Source organism: Mus pahari, chromosome 5, assembly GCF_900095145.1.
Source record: "Mus pahari chromosome 5, PAHARI_EIJ_v1.1, whole genome shotgun sequence".
In the NCBI taxonomy this organism is placed as follows: domain Eukaryota; kingdom Metazoa; phylum Chordata; class Mammalia; order Rodentia; family Muridae; genus Mus; species Mus pahari.
In genome coordinates this window covers 99,236,684-99,246,237 of record NC_034594.1, presented here as the reverse complement: position 1 = coordinate 99,246,237, position 9,554 = coordinate 99,236,684, and the positions used below count along the sequence as shown (strand labels likewise).

The following is a 9,554-nucleotide window of genomic DNA, read 5'->3' as shown; positions in this document are numbered from 1 at the left end:
AGAGAGACAGACAGACAGACAGACAGACAGACAGACAGACAGACAGAGAGACAGACAGAGAGACAGAGAGACAGAGACAGAGACACAGAGAGACACAGAAAGAGATAGATAGAAAGAGGATCCACTCTGCTGAACACATTTCCAAATAGCAAGAATATCTCTGGAAAAGAAAAATGTTTAATTTTGGAGGATAGCTCCAGGTGCCCTGCCTTCTGCCTTTGCCTTTCTATTGCTTTTTCCATCCTCAGTGGTAGAGGCCATGCCCCACTGGCTGCCCTGGGGGTGAGCAGGAGTTGAGTGCATTTAATTTAGATTTTCCTCAGGCTCCTTGACTGGCAATCAGTGCATCTTTGTATCTTTACCTCTCCAGCTGTTCTCTGTGCAGAGCAGAGAAAGCAAGTCTGAAGAAAGTGCCAGAGCCAGTTACTGTCAGGAAACTTCCTAACTGCTTCATCATTCTTAAATGGAATCATTTATTTGGAGTTTAAGGTATCAGGTAACAATGATATCTGTTGTTGACATTCTTAGTGAGTTGTACACCTGGAATAATACCTGTAAGAAAAAATAAAATAGAAGCTCATTTAGAGGCAAAACAATTTAATTTGCTAAGCAACAGGTAAAAATGTAAACTCTGAGATGACTCAGTGGGTATATGTTTACTGCTCAAACCTGGTGATCTGAGTTCAGATCCTAGAACATTTGTGAAGCCAGACATTGATCCATAAGTATCTGTAACTCCAGCACTCTTAGTTGGGGTGGGTGGGCAAGAGAATTTCTAAAAGCTCTAAGGCCAGCTAGTATGGAGTACACAGGTCAGAATAAAAAAGAGACTGCCTAAAACAGGAGGCAAGAGCTGATAACCACATTGTCCTTTGACTTTAAAGCCTCCACATACACACACAAGCACCTATGTACACATGCATGTGCGCGCACATGCGCGCGCACACACACACACACACACACACACACACACACACACACACCATCACTTGGAATGCTGTAACTTTAGTTTTACCCTATGGTGATAAAATTCCTTTCCAGAGTAATACCAAAACAGTGTCTACACCTCCTTCTAAGGACCCAATGACAAACTGAGTTGTGAATCCACAAATTCACAGGAACTTATGAGTCTATCGTGCTTATTTACAGAGCAATGGATGAGAGGTTAAAGCCAGGAACATAAATGACATTAAAACACCCTATTGGAAGGTCTCTACCTCAAAGGGATGACTTCACTATGGATGTGTAGATGGAAAACTCTCCCTTCATCCTTCCCCAGATACATCTTGTACCACCCCACCAAAACCATATGCAATTAGGGAAGAACTGCATCCAACCATGTTTGGAGTGCATGAATACTCAGGTGATGGCCCTATGCTCTTTCCCAGCCTCTCCTATGAGGGAAGGTAGAGAGCCAACAAGCCCAGCTATGATTACATTTCATGAACAGTGTAAGCACAACTTGTAAAGGTGGTGGCAGTTTTGCCTGGAGGATGATAGCCCTGAAATTCACCTTTGAACATCTCTGATAAATCTAGGTGATGGATATGGAAGTTAGATTATCAAGGAGAGGCCACATTCCCTTGGCATCCTAGACTCACACAGTATTCACTTTATTAGCTATCTGTCTTGGAAAATATAAGAGTTCTAATATTGTCTGATGTTTCATTTAATTCTTTATATTCTGCTCTTATTCCTTCTTTGTTCTGGTATCCTGTCAGTCATTTCCTGTTCTTCCTGTTTGGGACTTATAAGCCATGACAGTTCTGTAGGTGTTTTGACTACATGATACAAGTATTTCAAAGACAGAAATTTGTCTCTTGGGGCTATAGAGATGGACCAGTACACAAGTGCTTGCCATACCAGCATGAAGACCTAACATTGGAATTCAAGAATCCATACAGAGTCAGATGTGGTAGTACTTGTATTTCTACTGTTCCTATGATGAGATTGAGGGTAAGGAGAGAAAGATGCACTGAAACTCACAGGCCAAACAGCCTAGTAGCAGTGAATAACCAAAGACCCTGTCCCAAATGGGGTCAAAGATAAGGACAGATACCTCAGGTTGTCTCTGACCTTGACATGCATGTACCTACACTCATGAACACACACATACAGATATCATACATACAGAATAAGATTAGAAGTAGAAGGAAGGGATACAAAGAGAAGGTTCTTTCCTCCACAGCAGAGGGCAACATAGTACTGTCTCCATCCAGGGCAAAGATTAGACAAGTTTGCTTCAACATCCTGCCTTACTTCCATTTTCAGATTGAGTGACTCATTGTTGTGGGGTTCTTCTGTTCTGGTGTAAGCCCACAGTTTGTATAACCTTACTATGTGTAATAGAATTGACAGTTGTCTGCTATGGTAGTGAGAAAAGAATTGGTGGTCAGGAAATGCATTCACCCATCATAGTGAAAGGGAATAATTAGTCAATGATTTAAAGTGTCAGAGGGCCACAGAGACAGCTATACCTTGAGTGCCACCTGCTGAGCAGGGCCATGACCTTGAGAAGGAATTTTTTCATTTTTGAGATCTACTTGTTCACTCATGCTAATGTAAGTTGCTTTATTACAATCCCATCACAAATAACTTGTTCTATGTAAAGAAGGACAATGACCTGTCTATCATTCTGTAATGTAGCATGAGATGCCAGCTGTGAATATAACTTGCAGTTGTTCAATCTCTGTCATGTAGGTCAGGGCCATGCAAACCAGGTTTGCACAAAACATGGCAGTCTTGATTAACTAAAGGTCAGTCCAGATCAAAGGCTGAGATCACATGTTAGCAGGCTGCAGCTCTGTACTGGGCTATAGCATCCAAACCTGGAAGCAGGGATTCTCAGGCCACACATGAGAGGTGCTGATGAAATTCTGAGTGAGTTTGTATTACGCACATGAGCATGGCCATGTCAAAGACCCTAGTGCCTCCATTTGGTGGGTCCAGAAAAGTTCAGGAGCACAGATGCTGACCAACAGTTGAACCTTAGCTAAAACCACTGTGTGTACAAAGTGACAGTTGCATCTTCCTCATCCAGGAAGTTAGTAGTACATGCAGAAACAATGAGCTATAGCTTCCTCCTCCATGCAAACTAAGACTGCTCATCTACAGAGACATACTAATGAAGTTAGCTGGCCCTTCCTGTTGTGTATAACTAATGCACCGAGCTTCTGCGTTCCTTTTGGGTGTGTCTCCATGAGAGAGAGTGACTCACCTATCCCTAGCTCTACTGTATGTGTGTCTGCTTTTGATTCATTCCTTGCTACTCCAGTCAATTCCTGTGCCATGCAGATTATGGCACATACTCGTGAAGGCTTCCTAGGAGAGACCAGTTTTCTGGTCTGTTAGTGGCTGTCTTAGTTTCTTTTTTCATTGATGTGATAAAATAGCTTGATGAAAGCAACCTAAGGGAGAAAGCATGGACTCTGAATCACAGTTTGGGGGTATAGTGTATCTTAGTGCAGACCTGAATGCAGTACTGCAGCAGCTTAAAGCAGCTGATCTGAAATCATCCACAGTCAGGATAGGGAAATATGAGGGAGTGCTGCTTCCCAGATTCTTCTCTCCACTTACACTCCAGAATCCTAGCCACTGAGGCCAAACAAGGTGGTCCAGTTAGGGGAACAACATTCACAGGCAGGCAAAAGATTCAGAGACGGCTTCCACTCCAGTTGTTTGGGGACCTAGACCACACTTGCTTTTTGATTGGTGGATCAAAAAAGTCTCTTTGAACCCCCATGGGCCCAGGTTAGTTGACCTTGTTGATTTTTCTGTGGAGTCCCTGTCCTCTTCATGTTCCTTAGTCCTTCCCCCAACTCTTTCACAAGACTCCCTGTACTGGCTAATTTTGTGTCAACTTGATACAGCTGGAGTTATCACAGAGAAAGGAGCTTCAGTTGGGGAAATGCCTCCATGAGATCCAACTGCAGGGCATTTTCTCAATTAGTGGCCAAACGGGGAGGGCCCCTTGTGGGTGGGACCATCTCTGGGCTGGTAGACTTGGGTTCTATAAGAGAGCAGGCTGAGCAAGCCAGTGGGAGGCAAGCCAGTAAAGAACATCCCTCCATGGTTTCTGCATCAGCTCCTGCTTTCTGACCTGCTTGAGTTCCAGTCCTGTATCCTTTGGTGATCAACAGCAGTATGGAAATGTAAGCCAAATAAACCCTTTCCTCCCCAACTTGCTTCTTGGTCATGATATTTGTGCAGGAATAGAAATCCTGATTAAGACACACCCTGAGCTGCATCTAGTGTTTGGCTGTGGGTTTCTTCATCTGTTTCCACTCTCTGTTGGGTGGAACGTCTTGGAAGACGGTTATGGTAGGCTCCTGTCTGTTCCCTGTCTATAGATTCTCTTACCCTAACTAGGTCACCTTGTCTGGAAGAGGATCCTCCTAGTCCTACAGTGACTTGATTTGCCACAGGAGTGATACCTAGCATGCCCCCTCTTCTCAGAGGAGAAGGAGAAGGAAGGGGAAATGGAAATTTGGAGAGAAGGATCTGGATGAGGGGCTACTGGGAGGAGATGGGGACTGATATTGGCATGTAATGTTAATAAATAACAATGTATCATTAATAGTGTGAGTGACTGGTTCTTGCCCATCATATGGGCCTCAACTTGAGGCAGTCATTGATTGGCCAGTCCATCTGTCTCTGCTTTGTCTTTGTCCTTGCACATCTTATAGGCAGAACACTGGGTCGCAGGTTTTGTGAGTGTATTGCTGTCCTTATCCCTTCACAGTGAGTCCTATCTGGCCACAGAGGTTTGAATATTTCAGGATCTATATATCCTACTTCTAAGAGTTTCAGCTAGAGCTGCCCCACCTCCATAGACACCCTGGGGCCTCCATTCATCCCAGATCTCTGGCAGTCCAGGAAATGCCCCCTCACCCTAGCCCATTCTTGATGCCTATTTTCTTATTTCTGGAGTTTCAGCCTTTGATCTGAATAATTCATTCCTACCACATCTTCTCCATCCTAGCCTGGTTCCATTTCATGTGCTCTGCCCACATTCCTGTTCCCAAAAGATGAAGTACTAAGCTGGGTCTCCTTCTGTGATCACAGAGGAAAAAAATAATTCTCTCAGGTACAGGCCAGAGGGATGTGTTTCATCTTACATAATGGCTCTCATTGGATGAAGGTGAGTGATAATATAGATCTTATTGTGAAAAGATTCAGAAAATATGTCTAAACTTGGGGTTAACAGTTTGAACTATCCATAGGCATGTAGAAGAACTAGAATAGATATCAGAAGCCTAAAACATCTACTTCCATGACTTCAAGATCAGGTATACTCAATACTTAGTTTGATGATACAACAGTTCATCTACACAAGTGGAGGTAGGGAGGTGGTGTGTGTGTGTGTGTGTGTGTGTGTGTGTGTATTGTGTACCATGTGTATTGTGTACCTGTGGAGGACAGAAAAATTTCAGGTATTATTCATGAAATGTCCATCCTGCTGACCAGCGTCGCTCAGTGTGTCCCCGCCTCTGTCTCCCTGCAGTGGGTACACTGATTGCCACACTGGGCTTTTTTATGCGAGTTCTGAGGGTAGAACTCAGTTACTCACATTGGCACTGCAGACACTGTACTGATGGTGCCTGGTTGAGCCAATTTTTATGTCAGTGAAACTAATATTTATTCAACTGGGCACCAAATTATTCTGCCTATATACAGAGGAATAAATAGAGTCCCCTCTAATCTCTTCCCTGGTTCCTTGAAGGCCAAGAAAGTTTGGGCTTCCAGGCATCTGTATTAATGCTGTAAAGCCACTGACATTTTAGCAAGTTTATAGAATATGTAGCTATCTGATGATGTTTAGAAAGCATACATTTATTTGTATCTTGTGTAGATGGTGTACATATAATTGTGTGGTTTTATAAGTGCAACCATTTCTGTGTTTGTGCATGAGCCATAGCACACATATGTAGCTCAGAAAACAATGTGTAGGATTCTTCTCCTTTTAACATGTGGGTACTGGGAATCACTCTCAGGTCATGAGTGTCTGCAGCAAGCTCCTTTACTTCTTGAGCCACATTGCCCATTCCTGAAGTCTTTGGTTACTATCACGTATCCCCAGTTTTCACTTTTACACAATAGTATCATCATCTCTGGCTAGTATGTTCTATGCTACTATTGCTTAGAAGCCATCTCTCTAACACTAAATACTTCTTTTTGGACTTTTTTCTAATGAACAAGAGAGTCACCTAAACACCCTTTTCCCATCATAATTAATTAAATTAATTAACTGCCGCAGACGGACTTTTCTGGGGTCCCTGATCTGCGGGGAATGGGTCNCTGGTTGCAGGTGAGCGAGGATTCGGCGGATGAGGGGTGACAAACAGACACAGACACAAGGTAGTGTGGTATCTGAATGCGAATTGTCAAATTGAGTATCAGACTATTTATACAGAAGAAAATAGGGAAGTAAGTACACAAAACAGAAATGCAAACCTGGAAGGGCTGGCAGGAACCAACTGGAATAACATTCAATGTTAACAACTGGGATCAAAAACAGCTCCACCTAAAGACAGTTCAAAGTCAGTAGCTGGGGGCAAGGGCTTCATGCCCTTGCCATAGATCCTTTAGTTCACCTTCCCCCTAGGCCATTGTAATGCTTGTGTATGGGTGTAACTCAGCTACCTACGGTTCTAAGTATCTACCCTGGTTCCTCTTTAGATCNCAAACTTCCTTCTTCCTAGAGAGTGATAAATTCCTATGTAGGGCAGTGACTAGATGCCTAGACCCAAGGGTCAGCTCAAGGACTGACTGCCCAGGATCTGATATGGCTATGTATTAAGGGAAAGCACATGGATCTGTTTNCCAACTAAAGCAAGGACATTGGAGNATTCNTTATACAAAATGCCACCATTCCAGGAGACTGAGTTTCCTTGAACTTTTTGCCTCAGGACAGCGCCCAGGTTTTTGGGGCCTGTTGGCACTTGTCACTACTGGAAAGAATGTAGCAGTTCCAAGGAAGCACATTCAGGATGCCACCATTCCAGGAGACTGAGTTTCCTTGAACTTTTTGCCTCAGGACAGCGCCCAGGTTTTTGGGGCCTGTTGGCACTTGTCACTACTGGAAAGAATGTAGCAGTTCCAAGGAAGCACATTCAGGATGCCACCATTCCAGGAGACTGAGTTTCCTTGAACTTTTTGCCTCAGGATAGCGCCCAGGTTTTTGGGGCCTGTTGGCGCTTGTCACTACTGGAAAGAATGTAGCAATTAACTAATAGTATGTGCTTTGGTTCACACTTTTCACTTTGCTGTCCCAGGGATCAAACTTAGTTCATCATGCTTGGCAGAACACTCCTTTGTTTATGAAGACATATTGCCTTCCTCCCCAATTTCTGTCTTTGTGTCCCCTGTATATAGATCTTCTCCCTGAGGAACTCTAGCGTTTTCCCTAGACACTCACCTGCACTTTGCTTGTACTTAGTTACAGTCTAACTAGAATGACAGGGATCTGAAGCCGTAGATTTTCTTTGAGTCTCTCCAGTAAAGGCATTTCTTCTATGTGAATGCTTGCTACCCTCAGGTAAAACCTGACTGAGTGACTCTAAGTCCTACAATTGTGCTTCTCAAAGTTAAGTTGCAAATGTCACCTGGAAGCAGTCACTAAAATGTAGATGTGCCCCCCCCACACACACACACACATTCCTGGTTCTGAAGACCACAGATGGAGAAATTTGCATTTCTACAAAGTTCAGGTGATAATATTGTTGGGTCAGTTACCACACTGTGAGAACAAGTTCCACAGTCGCTTTTCTTAAACACTGCCACAGAAGACTTGTCTGATGTTTTTATTTTATGTGTGTGCGATCATGTATGTGTATTTATGTGTATAGGAGAAGTGCACCTTTATATGCATCCATGTGGAGACCATAGGTCAATGTCAGGTACTTTGTTCAGTTTACTTCTCCACTCTAGTTGTAAGATAGGGGCTCTCCTTGAACCTGAGACTCACTGATTCTTTGCCTCCCTAGTGCTGAAATTACAGGCACGTGCAGACCGTGCCTAGCTTTCTCTCTCTCCGTCTCTCTGTCTCTCTTTCTCTGTCTCTGTCTCTCTCTGTCTCTCTGTCTCTTTCTCTGTATCTCTGTCTCTTTCTTTCTCTCTCTCTTTCTTTCTTTCTTTCTTTCTTTCTTTCTTTCTTTCTTTCTTTCTTCATTGAATGGATTCTGAAGATCTGAACTCAGGTTTTCATGCTTGTGTGACAGATAATTTTGACTGAGCCATCTTCCTAGCCTTGGTTGTTTATAAAGATCACAGTTGGGCTCCTCCTTAGACAGATTGAATCAAGGTTTTTGACTTGTGGAGTATTTCTGATAAAACAGAAATAATCAGGAGCCACAACCTATAAGGTGATTAGAATGCACAGGTGGGGATGCAATCTCATTCTACATAAACAGGAGATAGAGAGGAAGAGCCCTGACCAGAGAGTGAATGGGAATAGAGATGGACAGAAGGTCAAAGCCCACACAGTAACCTTGGGAATAGGTCTGAATTAGGGAATGAAATCTCATGAAATTCTGAGTTTTTCAGTTAACCGGTTTGGGTACCATGTTGGTGACAGAATCAGAAATGCTGCTACACTAACAAGCTCTCAGCTTCAGGCCATGGGTCACACTCTGATCTCCAAAATGTTGGAGAATTTATGAGGACACAGGCTTGGGGTAAGAGAACCATGCAAGTGTCAAGAAGATGTGGAGCAGCATAGAAGGGACGTGGGAAGTAAAAGATGCCCTCTACCACAGAGACTGTTTCACATTTCCTATTGGCTGAGAGTCCAGAAAGTTCAACATAAAAGATAAAGCAAAGGTTGCCTAAAGAGGGCTTATGTTCCTGAAAACATCACCAACAAATGTTTAAAACTGCAATGAATTCTGCTTGCCCAATGCCTGAATATTGTGACCTTTACTTTAACTGTGTTTCTTTCTTCTCTTATCCTTAAATCCAGACACTACATCTCATAAAAACCTCCTTACAGTTCACATTTAAAAAGGAGAATTGTTAAAGATAAACAACTAAAATACAGAACATATTTTTACTCTTTTAAACTTTAATTTAAAACTTTGCTTAAACTTTAAATCTTTTTTGTACATTACATTGTTTGAACAACACAACTTAGACTGTGTGTGTATGTGTGTACTCATGTGTTTGGGTTGTATAGATACTATAGGTACAATCTTTTCTCTTAATTCCTCAACTTCTTATTTTTCTTTGTTTTGTCTGTGTGTGTCTGTCAGTGTGTGCATGTGTGTGTGTATGTGTGCATGTGCACATGTTTATGCACGTGCACATACGCATGTGTGTGCATATGTGTGGACTCAGAATTCACTTATTTGGCTAGAGAATCTGGATAACAAAACCTAATGGCTCTTCTTTCCTTCCTCAAGTTGAAAGTCCAGGTGAGCCTTGGTGCAACCAACATTTTAAATGGATCCTGAGAGTCCAGATTCAGGTACTGAGGCTTGTGTGACAATCATGTTACTGACAGAGCCACATTCCATGATTCTGTTCTTTTGCGGTATGATCTTCTTGCTAAATGCTTA

General features: G+C 42.8%; 1 protein-coding gene across 1 annotated transcript in view; it reads left to right on the top strand.

The window, feature by feature from the left end:
• Positions 1 to 9,554, top strand: part of Dpp10 (dipeptidyl peptidase like 10) — a 1,452,235-nt gene that overhangs the window by 247,035 nt on the left and 1,195,646 nt on the right. The gene's annotated exons all lie outside the window — the stretch shown is intronic.